Source organism: Tupaia chinensis, unplaced genomic scaffold, assembly GCF_000334495.1.
Source record: "Tupaia chinensis unplaced genomic scaffold, TupChi_1.0 Scaffold139962_1, whole genome shotgun sequence".
NCBI classification, from domain to species: domain Eukaryota; kingdom Metazoa; phylum Chordata; class Mammalia; order Scandentia; family Tupaiidae; genus Tupaia; species Tupaia belangeri.
Genome location: NW_006199840.1, coordinates 62,843 through 72,475, shown reverse-complemented (window position 1 = coordinate 72,475; position 9,633 = coordinate 62,843).

The following is a 9,633-nucleotide window of genomic DNA, read 5'->3' as shown; positions in this document are numbered from 1 at the left end:
AAAAAAATATTTCTGAGACCAAAATTAGGAAAACCAACCAGCCATGAAAAATTAAAAAAAAAAAAAATGATAGGAATACACTGAAGGAAAGGTACCAAATGTAAAGACCACAAGGTCAAAAAGCTTGGCACATAAGAGAAAGAAACTCATCATAGTCAGAACCCAGGAAAGGAAAGGTGATGGGTAGAAGATGGGGCAGATAGGAGCGGATCACAAAATGTCCTGTAGGCCAGAGTGAGTCTTCGGCTTTGCTCCCAAACACTAAGTCATATTAGAGTTTTTGTCGTGTTTTTGTTTATGTTTGAACACAGAACAGTGCGATCTGATTTCAGGTTTTAAAATACAATTTTAGTTGCTGTTTATAAAAAGTGGCTTGTAAGGCAATGACAATGAGAACAGAAATTCAGCTCAGTTTTAAGATGATAGGGGGATTTGGAATAGCCCAGTGACAATGGAGACGGGGAGAATGAACCAATTTAATGTGCAATTTAAACTGAGAACAATCATATATATTAATTAAATGTGAGATATAGAGGGAAATAAAGAATAATAAAATAAAGATTAGTCCAGGATGTGGGGCTTGAGAAGATGAATACAGGAATAACATTACAGTATATTGCAATACGGTTGTCAAGATGCCAAATTTCTCCACACTAATTACATTGCACGGATATTTTCCTGACAGAACAGAGATAGTAAACTACAATGCAGGGAACAATTCATTATGAGCCAGAGAATTTCAATACATATCCCATAGATACAATATACTGGCTGCACAAAATTTACTCTCAGGCCAAAACTATAAAAATAATTACCCAAATGATTGTGAGAATTAAAGGAGATAACATGGAAAAAAGTAACCAGCATAATATCTAGCTCACAGCAATTGTTCAGTAAATATTTGTTAAATATGGCTACAGACACAGTCTAATCACCTCGATAAGTGATAGAAGATACTCTGTTAGCCTTAGATTACTCAAGGATTTTTTTTTCTTTCTTACTCAGAGATGGAGTCTAAGGACCACCTTATTCTGCAGAATCATAAATCTATCAGTTATTTTTTTCAAGTGTGTTATTCTTCAGGTGTTTAAGCTTGTCCGGTTTAATATTAAGTGTGTTTCACTTTACTAAAAGAGGTAATTTATGCATACTATCAGCACATTTTCAAAATGTGTCATACTTTAAACTGCCACAAGAGGCATAGAACAATTTGACATTAGATTATTTAGGGTAAACTCCATCTCAACTGTTCCTTATGATTTGTGCAAGTTAATCAAATATCTCTAAATCGAGGTTTTTATAATGGCAGCAGACAAGCAGAATTGGAATGGATAAACTTTTAAGACATATTTATTTCAGGTCTCTAGAATAAGAGAGAATATACTGCCTTCTTTGGAGATAACTGTTAATCACATGATGAGTTATATACATATAACCTTCCTTTTTAATGTTCATGTTAATTATAATCAATTCTTTCTGGAAATAAAGATGATATTGAGTATTTACTGAGTCCCAGATCAAGAACATCTACACTCAGAATTAATAGTCTAGTTGTGGGGAAATAAGCAAAGATTGAATGAATTAATAAATCAATCACTAAAAACACAAGGCAGGGGCCAGATGGTCAGGCAATGGTAATGTAACTGGGCCCACCCAGGAAAGGTCTTGGTCCACATTCTGTGACCTCGCTGGACCCACAAACTCCTGTAATCTGTGATAAGACTCTGTAAGGAATTGCTATTTCTTTGTCTCCAAGGAAATAAATATATAAACATACAAAAAAAAAAGGACAATTATTTACTAAGGGCCAAGAAAGAAAGAAATAGGGTAATGTAAGAAATAAATTATAACAGAGTGAAGAGGTTACTTTAGTCAGTGTAAGTCCTACTAAGAATCATTTACTCTGAGAGTTGAAAGATGAAAACATTTCAGTCTTGCAATTCAATGAGAATACAAAATTAATTCCAGAATTAACAGCAAATATAACATCCAAGATGAGAACAGTCTTGAATTGTCAGATGAAAAAAATGAAAGACTAACTAATGTGATTGAATGTGTAAAAGAACATGAAATAAAAAAGTAAAAAAAGAAAAAAATGAAAGGCAAAGGCTGACAGAAGAAACTGGGTAGAGAATAAATAGTACACAAAAGATAGACTATTAGAAGATTTTAAACAGTGAAGTTACATGGTTTAAAATTAATAATACAGGGTAAAGGTTAGAAGCAAAGATATCCTACGATAGGCTAGTACTCATGGAGGTAGGAATTAGAGAGAAGGTGAAAAGTAGCAGGGTTTGGAAAGTACCCTGTAGGTGAGGATGACAAACATTGTTAATGAGTCTGGATGTATGGACAGCTGTAATGACTCCTTTATTATTTGAATAACTGGAAAAATGATAGTGTCATTTATTGAAATGTGGAAGACTGAGCGAGTAGCAGGATGAAAGGAAGTAGGGACAGACCCAAAAGTGAAAGTTCAGCAGAGAATCAATGTAGAATGCTTGCAAAGTATCTATTTGAATTCTTGAAAAGGTAAGACACTAGTCCGGTATATCATTCTGAATCTCAGAGGTTAGGGCTGAACAAACTTAGTACTCAGAAGGGTAAGATGGCTTTACAAGTCACAGGACCATATCAGATCACATAAGTAGAAGGCATAGACAGGAAATGGTCAATTACTTCAGTATTTAAATTTCAGAGAAGGAGAATCAGCAATAGAGAGGAAGAAAGAAGAAAAATAAAACAAGAAATAGTCTTCTAAAAGACAAGTAAAATAAGAATTTCAAGAAGAAAGAGTAGTCAACTGTACAAATAATGCTGAGAATTTCTAAGTTCAAAACAAGAACTATGAGACTTAATCAAGGTAGAACACATGGATGGCTTTGACAAAAGCAATTTCAGTGAATTGATATCCAAATAATTAAAGTGAACTGAAAGAGAATGGGTGGAGAGAAAAGTAGAGACAAGGTATTGTTACCGAACTCAAATTAGGTTGGCTTGCTCAAGTGCTATAAAACCAAACCATAGGCACATGGTGTGGTAAAGGAAAGTACAAAATTATGGCAAAGCACAAAGCAAGGAGAGCGGGCAGCTCATGCTGAAAAAACCAGTATCCCCAAGATGTTCCCCACATGTGTTTTTAAGGGTAAAATTAGGGGCTGAAGTCCCAAGTGCATGATCAGTTCAGTGATTGGTTCAAGAGGGCATGGTCATCTCATGGGCATTCTTGATTGGTGAGGCCTTAGATAATCAAATTTCTCTTCAGGTGTCTGGAGCCATTCATCCTGGAGTCTCTGAGCTCACAACCAGCATTTTCCAGCCTATAAAACATTGAATCTGAATCTCCCCTCCAGAGATACTCAGAGCCAGAGAGAGCATAAAGGGCCCACTCTGTTGGTACCAGACACCGGGTTCTAAGTGATCCCTCAGAAGATCTGCAGTTGTCTCTGGTCCCTTTGTGGCTGTCATTATTGTTGACAGAAACAATCAATTCTTTCTTGGGTGATCAGGTACAGGAGTTCCCTTTATTTGATTTTGAGAGCGAGAGAGAGTTTCTTGATGACTTTACTTTTGAATTCTACAAACTTTAAAGAAAAACTAACCCCAATTCCTCTCAAACTATTTCGAAAGATGCAAAAGGAAGAAACCCTCCTAAGTTCATTCTACGAACCCTCCAACCTCCTAATTCCAAATCGGGAAAGGACATAACAATTAAAAAAAAAAAGAAAACTTCAGGCCATGGGACCAGCAGTTGGCATAATGGCTATTGTCACCATGTAGTCGACCGCAGTTCAAGTCCCTGACCCGGTGGCTTAAACTCACACCGGGCATGTGTGCATGCGTGCCCAAGATCCCAAGAGGAGAATGGAGAAGAAGGGATTGCGGCGTGGCCATCCCCCCTGGAGCGTGATTTCTCCCTTTCTCTCTCTCTGTCTCTCTCTGTCTTTCTGGCGAGTGCATGCACCTTATAGCAAAAACCTCTCCAAAAAAAAAAAAAAGACTTTAGGCCAATATCCCTGATGAATACAGGTGCAAAAATTCTCATCAAGATACTAGCAAATCATATTTAACAACATATTAAAAAAATTATAAACCATGACCAGGCAGGTTTTATTCTAGGGATGCAAGGTTTACTCAACATACACAAAATAATAAATGTAATACACACATTGACAAAAGGAAAGATAAAAACCATATGGTTTTATTAATAAATGCAGAAAAAAGCATTTGATAAAATACAATATCCATTCATGTTTAAGACGCTCAGCAAAGCTGGCATAGAAGGGACATTCCTCAACACAATGAAAGCCATCTATTACAAACCCACAGCTAAGCTGAAAGTTTTCCCCCTAATAACTAGAAAAACACAAGGCTGCCCACTTTCTCCACTCCTTTTCTAGTACTGAAAGTCCTAGCCATGCAATCAGACAAGAGACTTAACCAAAAGGCATTTAAATAGGAAAAGGAGAAGTGAAATGATCTCTATTTGCAGATGATATCATTATATGCATAGAAAATCCAAAGGAATCCTCAGAAAAACTCCTGGAGGTGATAAATGGATACAGTGTATTGGCAAGATTAAAAATAAATCAACATACAAAAATGTATAGCATTTTTATACACCAAGAGTAAACAAACTGAGGTAGTATTGAATAAAGTAATTCCATTTACACTAGCCACAAAACGATATAACATTTCTGGGAATAAACTTAACCAAAGTAAAAGACCCCTACACAGAAAACAATGAAAAAAATATTTTTAATTGAAAATGATACCAAAAAATGGAAAGACATCCCATGTTCCTAGATTGGAAGAATTAATATAATCAAAATGTCAATCCTACCCAAATTAATCTACAAATTCAATGCAATCCAAATCAAACTACCAGAGATATTCCTTGCAGAAATAGAAAAAGTAATTACAAAATGTGTCTGGAAGCATAAAAGTCTCTGTATTGCCAAAGCAATACTGCATAAGGGGAATAAAGTAGTAGATATCTAACTTCCCAACCTCAAAACATATTACAAAGCTGTGATAATTAAAACAGTATGATATCGGCACAAAAACAGACAGGTAGACCAATGGAACAGAATTGAGAACCCCCAAATAAACCCCAAAACATACAGTCAACTGATCTTTGACAAAAGGCATAAGACAATCCAATGGGAAAAAGAAAATCTCTTCAGCAAATCATGCTGGGAGAACTGGATCCCTACAGAAGAATGAAACTATACCTTTATCTCTTGCCACTAAAAAAGTCAACTAAGAATGGTTTGAGGATCTAAATGTAAAACCTCAAACTATAAAACTACTGATGGAAAACACAGGAAAAACTCTGGAGACTTGGAGTAGGCAAACACTTGTTAAAGAAGACCCCTGACCCCCAAAGCACAGTCCAGCATCCCAAAAATGGACAAATGGGACTGTATTAGTCTGAGAAGCTTCTGCAAAACAAAACGAAAAGTAATTAGAGTGAGAAGACAACCCTCAGAGTAGGAAAATATATTTGCAAATTCTACTTCAGATAAGGGACTGATAACCAGAATATACAGGGAACTCTAGCAACTTACCTGCCAAAAATAATCAATCTAAGTAAAAGATGAAAAAATAAACTGAACAGACAACTCTCCAAAGAAGACATACAAATGGCCAAAAAGCATATGAAAACTTACTCAACATCTCTTATTATAAGGGAAATGAAATAAAAACTACAATGAGATACCACTTAACCCCAATCAGAATGGATAAAATGAAAAAATGATAGTGATAATGAGGATAGTGCTGGCAAGGCTGTGGTGAGAAGGGAATTCTCCTACACTGTTGGGTGGGGGTGTGAATTAGTACAGCCACTGTGGAGAATGATATAGAGATTCCTCAGAAACCTACAAATAGAACTATCATACAACCCAGTAATTCTGTTCTTAGGTATTTACCCAAAGTATAGGAAAACCCTTGGTCAGAAAAACACTTGCACATCCATGTTTTTTTCAGCAATATTTAAAATGAAAACAAAACAACATTCTTCTCTCCATGCTGTCCTTATCAGAAGTTGGCCCCTGGACCTTGGACCTGAATAAAACTCTATTCCTAGGGACAGCAGGTGGCATGATGGTTAAGGGCCCTGGACTCCCACATGGTTGACTTCATGGTTCAAATCCCCAGACCCAGCAGCTTGAAAATTATTCAGTGTGTGTGTGTGTGTGTGTGTGTGTGTGTGTGTGTGTGCAAAACAAGAGGGAGATTGACTTATTTCCTGTAGTGTACCTGAGAGAAGAATGGAGGACAAGGGGTTGTGGTGTGGCCATCCTTCCCCCCCCCCCAGGGGTTGATTTTTTCACTTTCGTTCTCTCTCTGTCACTTTGTCTCCCTCTGGCAAAAGCCTAAAAATGAACAAGAACAGCGAACAGTAATTTATTGCCTCACAGTTCTGGAGTCTAGAAGTCTGAGATAAAAAATTTTGTCAGGGTGAGGCCAGTAGGTGGCATGGTGGTTAAGGTGGCATGGCTAGCTCCCCTAGGGGGTAATCTCTCACTTTCCCCCTGTCTCTCTCTCTCTCTCTCTCTGGTGAGCACACATGCCCTATAGAAACAAAATCTGTAAAAAAAATATTTGACAGGGTTATCCTCTGTCTTAAGGCCACAGAGAAGCATTCTTCTTCGACTTTCTAGTTCCTGGCACTTACGATCCTTGACATTCCCTGGCTTATAAATTTTTCACTCTGCTTCCATGGTCACATGGTGTAACTCCCTGTGTGTCGGAATTTTCCTCTTATTAGGATCCTAGTCATTATATTGGGGCCCACCCTGACATAATATGATCTAATTTTAACCTGATCACATCTGCAAAGATCCTATTTCCAGATAAAGTCATAATCATAGGTTCTGAGTAGACGAGAATTTTGGAGGGACACTATTCAACCTAGTACAGAGTGTCATACTTTAAAAATCTACATCACTGGGATCAGCAGATGGTATAATGGTTATAGCACTGGACTTCCACATGGCTGACTGCAGTTCAAGTCCCAGACCCAGAATCTTGACATCATGTTAGGCATGTGTGCATGTGTGTGCAAAAATCCCAAGAGGAGAATGGAGGAAAAGGGATTGTGGCTTGGCCATCCCCCTTAGGGGGTGATTTCTCACTTTCTGTCATTGTCTCTCTTTGTCCAGTGAGTGCACATGTCCTATATAAAAAAAAACTCTAAAACAAAATCTCTGATTTGGCAAACACTAATGTTCACCTGGAAAAATTAACATGGGAGAATAGCTAGTACATTTCCAAAATAAAGGAAAGTGATAGAAATCTAGTTCTGCAGATATTTAAAATACCACAAAGTATGTGGCCTGGCTATTAAGGGAACTGGATCCCACATGGCTGACTCCATGGTTCAAGTTCCAGCTCTGGCAGCATGAAAAACATGTAGGGCATGTGTGTCTAAAATCCTTACAAGATGAAGAAATGTAGGAGAATGGATTGCAATATGACCATGCCCCACTGGGAGGTAGAAGGGTGTCTCCTTCCCTCTTTCTCTTTTTGTCTCTGGAAAATGCAGGCACCCTCTGGCAAAATAAAAATAAATATTACAAAGATTAAATGATTGAAACAGTTCAGCACAGAGCCAGCTATCTGGCCTGGTAGTTGGGGCAGTTGGATCCCACATGGCAAATTGAGTGGCTCAAGTCCCATACTGGGGGCAGGGGGGAGTTGAAAAATTGGCCAAGTGTGTGTATGTGTGTGCTCAAAATCCTGAAAAGAAAGAGAGATGGAGAAGGGATTGCAGTTTGACAATTCTTCACAGGAGGTGCTTTCTGTTCTCTTCCTCTAGCTCTCTGTCTCTCTCTGGCAAGCAGACATCCCCTCTAGAACAGACACGAAATATTAGTACAAAGAAAAAATAGATAAATGGAGCAAATAGATTCCATAAGTATATCTAAAACATAAAGCAATGTAATGAATGATAAAAGGGGCAACTGAAATTAGTGGGGGGAGGGAACCAGCAGTTAGCGTAATGGCTATGTTGCTGGACTCCCACGTAGTCCACCGCGGTTTGCGTCCTGGACCTGGTGGCTTAAAACTCATGCCGGGCGCATGTGCGTGTGTGTCCAAGATCCCAAGAGGAGAATGGAGGAGAAGGGATTGCGGCGTGATCATCTCCCTTGGGGGGTGATTTCTCATCACAGTGTTGGGATTCTTTTGGGAGTGCTCACTCTCTCTATATCTCTCTCTCTTTCTCATGAAATAAATTAGCTTTTTGAAAAAGTGAAAACCAGGGGTACTTAAGCCTGGTCTGGGCAGGTGTCCTTGGGTGAGCCTATGCTCAGGGCTTAGGATTAACTTTGTGACTCTCAGCACACTGTCGCCCACCACTCCAGTGGCCTGGGCCTGCCCCACCTACTACCTGCCAGGATATTTAAGCCTGGTCTGGGCAGGCCTCCTTGGGTGAGTTCACACTTGGAGCCTAGGAGCTATGTTGGGACTTTTGGTATACAAACAGACTCAACTCTCTTTACTAAGTTAAGTTTCCTTAGCTTGCTACCACCACATCCAGAGCTGAATATTTGGCAGAGGAGCCAAGCACCTGAAGTTACCCCTAACTGCTCTGACCTGGATAACAGAGTCCTCCATTAGGAACATACCTAAGAACTAAAGGTGAAATTTCCTCTACCAATACTACAGGATCTATTCCAATAAAGAGAAAACAGTAAATACTGCATCAGATGAATAGAAACCAGCACAGATATTGAACAAACAAGAGAAAACAAGGTGGTTACTCTCCCCCAGAGAGTGTAGTAGCCCCTCACCAACAGTGGATAGTACAGAAGAATACACAGAAATGTCAGCAAAAGAATTCTGAATATCTCTGATTGTTAAAAGTTGTACAGGCTTAGAAAATTGATTATTTCTCTTATGGTTGGCCTACCTGTTGCTCACAATTACCATTAACTGTTGCCACTAGCCCTGGATGGCCCAAAGTCCTCACTGTTTCTAAGGAGTGGTGAGCCTTCAACTGAACTAATAAGCAACACCCCAAGAACAAAGAAAAACGAAACGAAAAAAGGGAAATCGCACGCCGCGCGCTATTCTAATCACCAAAATTCAAAGATTCCAAAGGCTAGTGGGAAAGGGTCAGAAGATGAGTGACTTCTGAATGACTTCTTCACTACGGAAGAAATTAAGGCTGAAATTTTAAAAAATTATGGAAAAAATGATAATGAGCACACAAGTGTCCAGAATCTATGGGACACAGCAAAAACAGTCATAAGAGGGAAATTCATAGCAATTAGTGCGCATAAGAAAAGGATGGAAAGACGGCAAACAGATAACTTATCATCATGCCTCAGAGAATTGGAAAAACAGCAACAAACAAACCCTCAAAATGCCAGGCGAAAAGAAATAATAAAGGTTCGGGCAGAAATAAATGAAATAGAAAATAAATGAACCATACAGAAAATAAATGAAAGCAAAAGCTGGTTCTTTGAAAAGATTAACAAGATCGACACACCATTGGCTAGACTGATCAAGAAGAAGAAAGAAAGAAACCAGATTAATCAAATATGTGATGAAACAGGCAATATTACCACAGACATAGCAGAAATACATAATATCATTAGAGGATACTATGAGCGACTTTAC